Here is a 9,799-nt window from a genome sequence, read left to right as displayed (position 1 = left end):
CTTGGCCGCCTGTGTTTTGGGGCAGTGAGTCCCCCGCCCTGGCCGGAGCCCTGAGCCACTGGGGCGCTATGGCCAACAAAAGCCCCACGGTAGGCGCCAGCAACTGCCAGCAGCAGCTGGTGGCCCAGCACCAGGCCGGATCCGTCCCACCGGCCCAGCCACCAATGCACAGCAGGGCCCCTAAGCAGGTGGGGGCAGATTTGTCCCAGGCCCTGCACCCCCCTAGGGACGGCCCTGGTTGCGGGATGGGTTTAGGAGGTCACAAGAGCAGTGTCAGTGTTAGGGGGTGGCACGCTGGGCAATTGCCCATGGCCCCCTTTACAAGGGGGCTCCACGAAACTAAGTTACATGCTTCCACCCTGGGCGGTGGGGCTCAGGGCTGAAGCTGAAGGCCGAGCCCCGCTGCCCACGCCGGAAGCATGTAACTTAACTTCATGGGGCCCTGGGCAATTGCCCTGCTTGCCACCCCCTAATGCCAGCCCTGAGTCTTTAATCATTTAATTTACTTAATGATATTTAAGGGGGGGGGGGTCACAATTTTTCCAAGTCTTAATTTAAGGGAGAAGGTCACAATTTTATTGTAAGTCCAAAGGGAGTCGCCAACATACAAAGGCTGAGAAACACTCCCCTAAAGCCAAGGTCAGCTCAATAGCAGGATGTGTTTCAAAATACTTTCAGTTTTACTACTGACTTGAATCACAAGCAATGCAAGGGGTCCCCGCCCCCCGCCTGTCTTCTCTTTGGTCTGAAACTCGTTGCAGTCCCCAAAAGAGGCTCAGTTTAGAGACCAGACCTGGCTCATTCCTATTCCTGGTGTGAATACTGCCTAGTACACCGGGGTGCGCTTCGATCCTCCCGTCCCACAACCCCAGTCTCTCCCTGCCCCTCCCCTCCCCCCCACCCCTGTCTCTCCCCTCTCTCTGCCCCTCTCCACCCCGCAGCTAAATCACCCCTAGGCTTTGCAATATGATTCAAACCCCGCTCTCCCCACTCCCTAAATAATGAACAAGTATGAAAACCGGGCTCCCGCTCCCCACTTCGCTCTGATCCTGGAGAAGTGAACTTACCGAGTTCCGGGACTGAAAGAGAAAGAACAGATATAGTCCCTGAACTATATACAGGAAAACTCCACCCATATGCTGTGCACTGTAAAGGAGGACGGCCTACAAAGTGGCAGCTTAACTACTTGGTGTTGCAGGCTGCAACTGGGAGACAGGCGTCAATTTTATTTTGGGGGAGAAAGGGAAGGCGGCAGAGTGAAGCACAAAGCTGGGGCTGTGGGTAGGGCATTGGCTGGACAACTGGATTTGGGTCCCAGCTCCATCCCAGACTCCCTGTCTGACCATTAGCCCTCTATGAGGACAACAGTCCTGCCCTACCTCACAGGGTAAATACAAGAAAGATTGCGACATACCGACAGTGGCAAGAAAAGTACCGTAGAAGGAGAATTGTGTGGGTGATCGGGGGTTGTCTAAGAAAGAATGTTGGGACACAGTCTCATCCCTACTTGTTGGGTACAGCCCAGTTCAGTGAGGAAACCTAATGGGGGAAAAGCAATTTTCAATTCTCTGTTCCAAAAACACCAGCACAAATCCTGCGTCAGGGCAAAATCAGAGGCAAAGCGCACGCTTATCATTGTATACAGAGCACCGAGGCCCCGGCTGAGATCAGGGCACCACTGTGCAAGGTGCTGAAGTCGTGCAAAGCGAGAGGCACTCCCTTCTCCAAAGAGCTTATAATCCAAACGCAGCATCGTCTCTTGGCAATAACCGCAAGTAGCAGATCCCCTCGTAGATTCCAATGCCAGAAGGGACCGTTGTGATCATCTGGTCTGACCTCTTGGATAATGCAGGCCAAAGACCTGCTCCGAAAATAATCCCTAGAGCCAAACTTTTAGAACAACATCCAATCTGGATTTAAAAATTGTCAGTGATGGAGAATCCCTCAGGACCCTTGGTAAATTGTTCCAGTGGTTAATTACGCTCACTGTTAAAAAATGTCCTGTTATTTCCCGTCTGAATTTGTCTAGTCTCAACTTCCAGCCATTGGATCATTTCAGACCTTTCTCTGCTCGATTGAAGAGCTCATTATTAAATATTTGTTCCCCATGTAGGTACTGATAGACTGTAATCGAGTCACCCCTTAACCTTCCCTTTTTTAAGCTAAATAGATTGAGCTCTTCTATAAGGCAGGTTTTCGAATCCTTCAGTGATTCTCATGGTTCTCTGAACCTTCTCCAATTTATCAACCACCTCCTTCAATTGTGGGCACCAGAACTGGACACAGGATTCCTTCAGCGGTCACACCAGTGCCGAACACAGAGGTAAAATAATCTTCTGCTCCTCCTCGAGATTCCCCTGTTTATATCTCCCAGGATCGCCTTAGCTCCTTCAGCCACAGTATCGGACTGGGAGCGCATGTTGGCTGATTATCCACCATGACCCCCAAATCTTTGTCAGAGTCCCTGCTTCCCAGGGTAGAGTCCCCCGTCTTGTACGTATGGCCTGCATGCTTTGTTCCTAGGCGTATGACTTTACCTTTGACCGTATTAAAATGTACATTGTTTCCTTCATCCAGTTTGCCAAGTGATCCAGACCGCTCTCTATCAGTGACTAGTCCTCTTCATTGTTTACCACTCCCCCCGTGTTTGTGTCACCTGCAAACTTTGTGAGTGAGGATGTTATGTTTTCTTCCAGGTCACTGATAAAATTGTTAAATAGTGTAGGGCCAAGAACCGATCCTGCAGGACCCCACAGGAAACAGATACGATTGGTGACAATTCCCCATTTACAATTACATTCTGAGACCTGGTGGAGGGGGTAATATATTTTATTGGACCAACTTCTGTTGGGGAGAGAGGCAAGCTTTCAAGGCACACAGAGCTCTTCTTCAGGGCTAGGAAAGATACTCAGAATTGAAAACTTTGAGACTGAAAGGGAATTTGCTAGGTCATCTAGTCCAGTCCCCTGCCCTGAGCCAGGACTAAGTATTATCTAGCCCATCCCTGGCAGATGTTTGTCTAACCTGCTCTTGAAAACCTCCAATGATGGAGATTCCACAACCTCTCTAGGCAATTTGTTGCAGTGCTTTGTTCAGTTAGACAATCTCCACGCACAAATGCTTAAGGAGACTCCACTCTCAGGTCAGTGCAAACCTGGAGTAAATCAGGGGGGGTCACTCTGGATTAACTCCGGGGCCACTGAGATCAGAATCCAGCCCTAACTTCATCAGCTTCACAGAGCTGGCTGCCCAGGTCCTCTTGCTGACCACAGGGAAGGTGCCCACTGCTGCACTCTGGATGCCTCTGCATGGCAGTCAGTCTGTGCAGACTACGAAAGCCTTCAGAATCAGTGATCCCCAACCTCCCCTTTTGCCACTGGCTGCAGCAGAGAATTTGGACCTAAATATTTTAGGGACAACATGGGCGAGGTCCTATGTTTATGGAGGAGATGGTATGATGGGATAACATGATTTTGGTAATTAATTGATCTTTAAATATTCATGGTAAATAGGCCTAATGGCCTGTGATGGGATGTTAGATGAGGTGGGATTCTTTCCTGGGTATCTGGCTGGTGAATCTTGCCCATATGCTCAGGGTTTAGCTGATTGCCATATTTGGGGTCGGGAAGGAATTTTCCTCCAGGGCAGATTGGAAGAGGCCCTGGAGGTTTTTCGCCTTCCTCTGTAGCATGGGGCATGGGTCACTTGCTGGAGGATTCTCTGCTCCTTGAAGTCTTTAAACCATGATTTGAGGACTTCAATAGCTCAGACATAGGTGAGAGGTTCTTCGCAGGAGTGGGTGGGTGAGGTTCTGTGGCCTGCTTTGTGCAGGAGGTCAGACTAGATGATCATAATGGTCCCTTCTGACCTTAGTATCTATGAATCTATATTTTTTATTGGCCCAACCTCTGTTGGTAGAAGAGACAAACTTTTGAGCTGCACAAAGCTCTTCTCCAGGTGAAGGAGTTGGTCCAGTAGAAGATACGACCTCACCCACCTTGTCTCTCTCACCTCCTGGGGCCAACACAGCTACAACAATGCTTGCAAACAACTTGATATTTTTGTCCATCAACCCAGACAGGCGTCTCAGAGGGCTCCAGTGAAAGGAGAGAACTTACCCTGCAAAGCAACAGTCATTCGTTTCAGATGTCGTGCTTTTGAGTGCTACAGAAAATCCCAACACGGACAGATTAAACCCTACAGCTCTCTCAGAATAAGAAAGAGACAGGAGGCCAGCAATCAACCCCACTCCTGCCTGAACGTTACAAGGGTGGTGAATGGGTAGAAACGTTCCGGGCATTAAGAACAGTCTGGCTTTAGAAATAAACTATTGGGGCGGAGTCAAGAGGAAAGCTAAAGAGGATCAGTGTGGAAAAGCACAAAAGAGGAAAGAACCAGGACAGACTAAACCCTACACACAGGGGTAAACCCTTTACAGGATGCTGAGAACAAGGAGATGTAAAATCAGTGCCCTTCCCCTTTCTCTGCAGTTACGCCAGGGAGCAGGTCTCCAAAGGACACTGATGGAAAGATGAACGGAATACAACTACTAACCCTTCGGGGTGCCCCTCTCTTCCTGAAATCCCGTTGTTCACTCACTGCAATCATTCCCTGTTGGGAAATGCCAGGCGAGCCAGCGTTTAAAGGTTGGGGTAAGAGGGGAGGTCGTGCAGAAACCCAGCAGTGGGAGAAGTGGGATCTCCTCAAGCAGGAACCTGAAATGAAACATGAAATGTATAGTGGCAGTCGGAGCAGCATATGGCGATAAGCATCTGGTTTATGATACAGGGTGGACGAGGAACAAGGAAGAGATGGAATTCTGCCCAGCTGGCTGTTACTGATTGGCAGGATAAAGTACAGCGTGTCTGAGTTTCCACCGCCACCCGCCCTAGTCTTTCGTCCTGTTTTCTGGTGGGGAAATGAACCGGGGGGTTGGGGGGAGAGGAAAGGAGGAAACCCCCAAAATCAAAACCCGAGATTTTTTTTTTTTTTTCAGTTTTCAAAAACCAGAACAAAGTGAAAAGCGTTATTGCAGGCTGAAACACAATGTCAAAAATCAAAGAACGCTGGCAGGATCGAAACCGCTCACAGGAAATTGGGTTTGGTTGAAGGGGCATATTTTGTCCAAGAGAATGCTCTGCTACCAAAGCACTTTATAAAGGTGGGTTAGTATCAGTATTTAACAGAGGGGGGAAACTGAGGCACAAGAGCGGGGAAGTGACTTGCCCAACATGCCACAGGGAGTCAGAACCCCATTCTAGCAACTAGACCCCACCCCCCTTCCAGAGCTGGAGCTAGAACCCAGGAGTCCTGGCTCCCAGCCCCCCCTGCTGTAACTACTAGACAACTGACAAAAACTAACAGGAGGGATTGCTAGTGATAGAGGTGCTGTGAGGAGCAGAGTGTGGGAAGGATTTGAATGTGTAAAACACTACACAGGATAATTATTGTGCACCCAGATGAATCCATCCCATAATAAGAGTGGATCCCTCCTCCACTCTCCCACACACTCCCCCTAGTAAAGCGGAGAGAGGTGCTGAGGCAAACATCCAGGAGGAGGGAGTCCCACACTGAGGAGCATTGCCACGACACCACCAGCTTCACCAGCTAACCTGAGGCTCGCTGGTGGGACCCATAAAAGATGGGTGAGGTTAGAGCCAGATGATGCCCAAGGAACAGGTCTCGGTGACAGTGGGACCAGCTAAGCCAAAGCTCAAGGCAGCTCAGGTCCAGCTCTTCTGCATAGCCAGTGTCTGTGCTCTGGGACCCTGATCCAAACCCCAAGGAAGTCAATCACTGATGTCAATGGGCTGCCTTGAACCAAGACCTGCCTGATTCATGGATGTTAAGGTCAGGAGGGACCATCAGATCATGTAGCCTGACCTCCTGGATATCACAGGCTGGAGAACCCCACCTCATTATCTGCTCAGTGAGCCTAGTAACTTGTATTGGATTAACGCATCTTCCTGAAAGGCATCCAGGCTTGGGTTGAAGACATCAAGCGATGGAGAATCCACCGCTTTCCTTGGCCACTTGTTCCAGTGGTTAATCACCCTCACTGTAAAACATTTGTGCCTGGTTTCGCCTTTGAATTTGTCTGGCTTCAACCACTGCTTCTTCTTCTGCCTATCTCCACTATATTAAAGACCCTCTAGTACTTTCTCCATGTGAAGGTACTTACACACAGGAATCACGTCACCTCTTGATCTTCTGTTTGATAAACTAAACAGACAGAGCTCTACGTTTCCTCCATCTTCTCTCGGCTGCAGGGAGCCCTGCAGTTTCTAGACACCCTCATAACCCCACTGTGAGGTAGGGAAGTGTTATCCCCTTGTTAGAGGTGGGGAAACTGAGGCCCAGAGAGATGAAAGGTCACATAAAGACTCCATGGTAGTGGTAGGACTAGAACTAGTAACGTGAACAGAGCAAACAGAAACATTCTGAAAATATTTCTTAGTGGCAAGAGGATATTTATTGGACTGTGTAATAGCCTCCCCAGGAAAGGGGCAGAACTAGGGCTGGGTGAAGTGCAGGAGAACAGACTGCAGGCACCAATCCATTCTCCGGAGGGGTACACAGCATGTGATCTAAGCAGCTACACCTTATTGAGTCTGATGCAGGAATCAGTGGGTGAGTTTCTCTGGCCTTATGCAGGAGGTCAGGTGAGATGATCTGGCCTTGAAATCTAGGAGTCTTCTCTGGTTTCTGCGATTCTCCTAAGCTTTGCATGTTCCTTTCTTTTCGTGTAATCAGCTGCTTTCCCCCAGATCCATTTTTTGCCTGTGTAGCACTTTACAAATCACATGGTTGCATGAGTCTGGTTAAGCACAGTCCTCTGCCGTCCTCACTGCAAATCCATAACTCAGAAGAAATGAGATTTAGTATCCATCTATATAGCCAGAGAGGGAGACATAGCAAAAATTCAGGCTCTCCAAGCGATGCAGGGAGTACCTATGTACACAATCACTCCGGATTTCCCTTTCCTGTACCAAAAATCAGTGTGCAGATCCTTCCTGCCACAGATGGAACAAATTTGCAGGGAAAAATACAAAAAAGGATAAGGCACGGACTGTCCTTTATGGGTGTTAGTGGACTTTGAAAATTCAAGCTCTTAAAAAGAAAGCTCCATGAACTAATAACTATGGAATTGTGTGTGTAAAGCTCCTACCACAACGAGGCTCCAAACCGTATTTGGAATTTCTAGAGGTTACAATAACACAAATAATAAACAGGTTACAGAGTAGCAGCCGTGTTAGTCTGTATTCGCAAAAAGAAAAGGAGGACTTGTGGCACCTTAGAGAATAACCAATTTATATGAGCATAAGCTTTCGTGAGCTGCAGGTCAACGATAAAGAACAGCTACTGGGAGACGTCCATGGAGGGGAGAAAAGCTTTGAGCCTGAATAGTGCCACCTGGTGGTGGAAGTAGGAAGGCTTGACTCTACAGCTCTCTTGCTGGAGCTTGGTTCAGGACACACTGCAGTTAATCTGGTTCCTTTCAGGCCTTTTCATGGGGCTAATTAGGGTTTGGGAGGGTTTGGTTGGAGGGTAATTTGCAGGGCAAGGAGGTCTCTGGTTTTTATCATTACTATGTGGTACACTTTATAATGGATGTACAGTGCCCAGACCTATACGGTGAGTGCTTTTATCAATAGAAACATAGCAGTTGCCAGGCGGCATCATACCCCTGGTCCATTTAGCCCAGTCACCTGTCTCTGACAGTGGCCAGCACCAGCTGCTTCAGAGGACCAGGCAAGAAATCCTGCAGTTATACAATAATCTGCCCCCAGAGAAAGTTACTGCCCGGCCCCCATTAGTGCCCTGAAGCACAGAGCTTCACAGCCTTTCTCTAACTTTTTCTTTTTTTAGTAATTAAAAAACTTCCTTTGTATCTAACTTTGGATCCTCACATCACCCATATAAAAGTCCAAGCCCACTGTGAATCTTGCCAAGTTCTTGGCGTCAGTGACATCTTGTGGCAATGAGTTCCGCCGCCTAATTATGGATTGTGCAGAAGAGGATTTCCATTTACAGCCTCATTCACTTTTCAGCTGCTCCTTTCTTCCAGGATTATTTTTATAATCCTGATCCAGGCTTTGTTCCTTCCCTGCACGGTTGTTTCTGGGCAGAAACACAGTCCTGCCACAAGTGACTTCAGTTCTGGGCAGAAACAGTCTCACCACAAGCAACTTCAGCTCGCAGTGAGCCATTTAACATAACAAAAGTGGCTCCTAATGAAACCTATTTAGTTCTATTCTTTAAACAGCTAAGCGGGATGGGATGGGAAACAGGTTAAACCAGCCTAGGAAAGACCTTCCAGGGTATACAGCCTCCTGGCTAATATTCCTGATCCCACCCCTTTTTCTATCACAGACATTCAAACCCTTGTTTTAACAAGGCTCAAATAAATTTGTTAGTCTCTAAGGTGCCACAAGTACTCCTTTTCTCTTAACACTGAAAGTGACTCCTTCCTTTGGGACGGGTTAAGCACAGTCCTTCTTTCCTGTATTCCCACAATAATTACAAACACTGGTAACCATAATTTCACTACTCCCATATTCAGTACTAACATAAAAGCCTGGGGAAATATTGGGCTTATTGGTGTGCTAAAGAGACGTTGATGGCTGCGTTATAAAACAAACAAACAACATTAGAAATGAACTGAAAACCATTGGTTTTCAACCTTTTTTCATTTGCAGACCCCTACAAAATTTCCAGTGGAGGTGTGGACCCCTTTGGAAATCTTAGACATAGTCTGAGGACCCCCAGGGGTCCACGGACCACAGGCTAAAAACCACTGTTCTATGGTAACGACAAACTTTTGTAGACCCCATAGACGTAGTTAGACGTAGTTGTTTCTCCAAATGCAGCAGGGGCGAATGTGGCAGGGGGGCTACGGGGACAGTACAGGGGGGGTGGGGGTGGGAGTCTCTCACAAGTAGGCCCGTGTCACGGTGAAATTAAGGAGGGGTGCACCCAGAGTGCCACACTAGGCCACAAGGGGGCGTGCAAGGACTGTCCACACCTTTACCAACAAAAGCTCCCAATGCATCTTCCCTGTTCCATCCATTATGGTATAGACCAGTGGGTCTCAATCAGGGATACGTGTACCCCTGGGGGTACTCAGAGGCCTTCCAGGGGTTACATCAACTCATCTAGATATTTGCCTAGTTTTACAACAGGCTACATAAAAAGCTAGTTTCAGAGTAACAGCCGTGTTAGTCTGTATTCGCAAAAAGAAAAGGAGGACTTGTGGCACCTTAGAGACTAACCAATTTATTTGAGCATGAGCTTTCGTGAGCTACAGCTCACTTCATCGGATGCATACTGTGGAAATTGCAGAAGACATTATATACACAGACACCATGAAACAATACCTCCTCCCACCCCACTCTCCTGCTGGTAATAGCTTATCTAAAGTGATCATCAAGTTGGGCCATTTCCAGCACAAATCCAGGTTTTCTCACCCTCCGCCCCCCCACAGACAAACTCACTCTCTTGCTGGTCTTTGGGAGCAAGACCCTCAGCATTAAGTCCAGAAGGTCACCCCCAGTTGTGGGGGTCTGATTCCCCTAGTGGCCATTCTACAGAATTGACTGAATTATACTACACCACTCTTAAACCTCTTCCTCCCTCTCCTGTTGCATAAAACGTGTAACTAGCAGCCTCGTGGCCAGGGTAACTCACTGCCACAGGCTGTTACTGAGGCCCAGAGCTCAGCAGGATTCACAGAAGGATGGGACCTTGACATGGATCATGAGACCCTCCAGAGTTATCCTGGAGAGGGTTCAGTGTCTGG

The sequence above is a fragment of the Chelonia mydas genome, chromosome 14, assembly GCF_015237465.2.
Source record: "Chelonia mydas isolate rCheMyd1 chromosome 14, rCheMyd1.pri.v2, whole genome shotgun sequence".
NCBI lineage: Eukaryota > Metazoa > Chordata > Testudines > Cheloniidae > Chelonia > Chelonia mydas.
Note: the sequence above shows the minus strand (reverse complement) of the source record.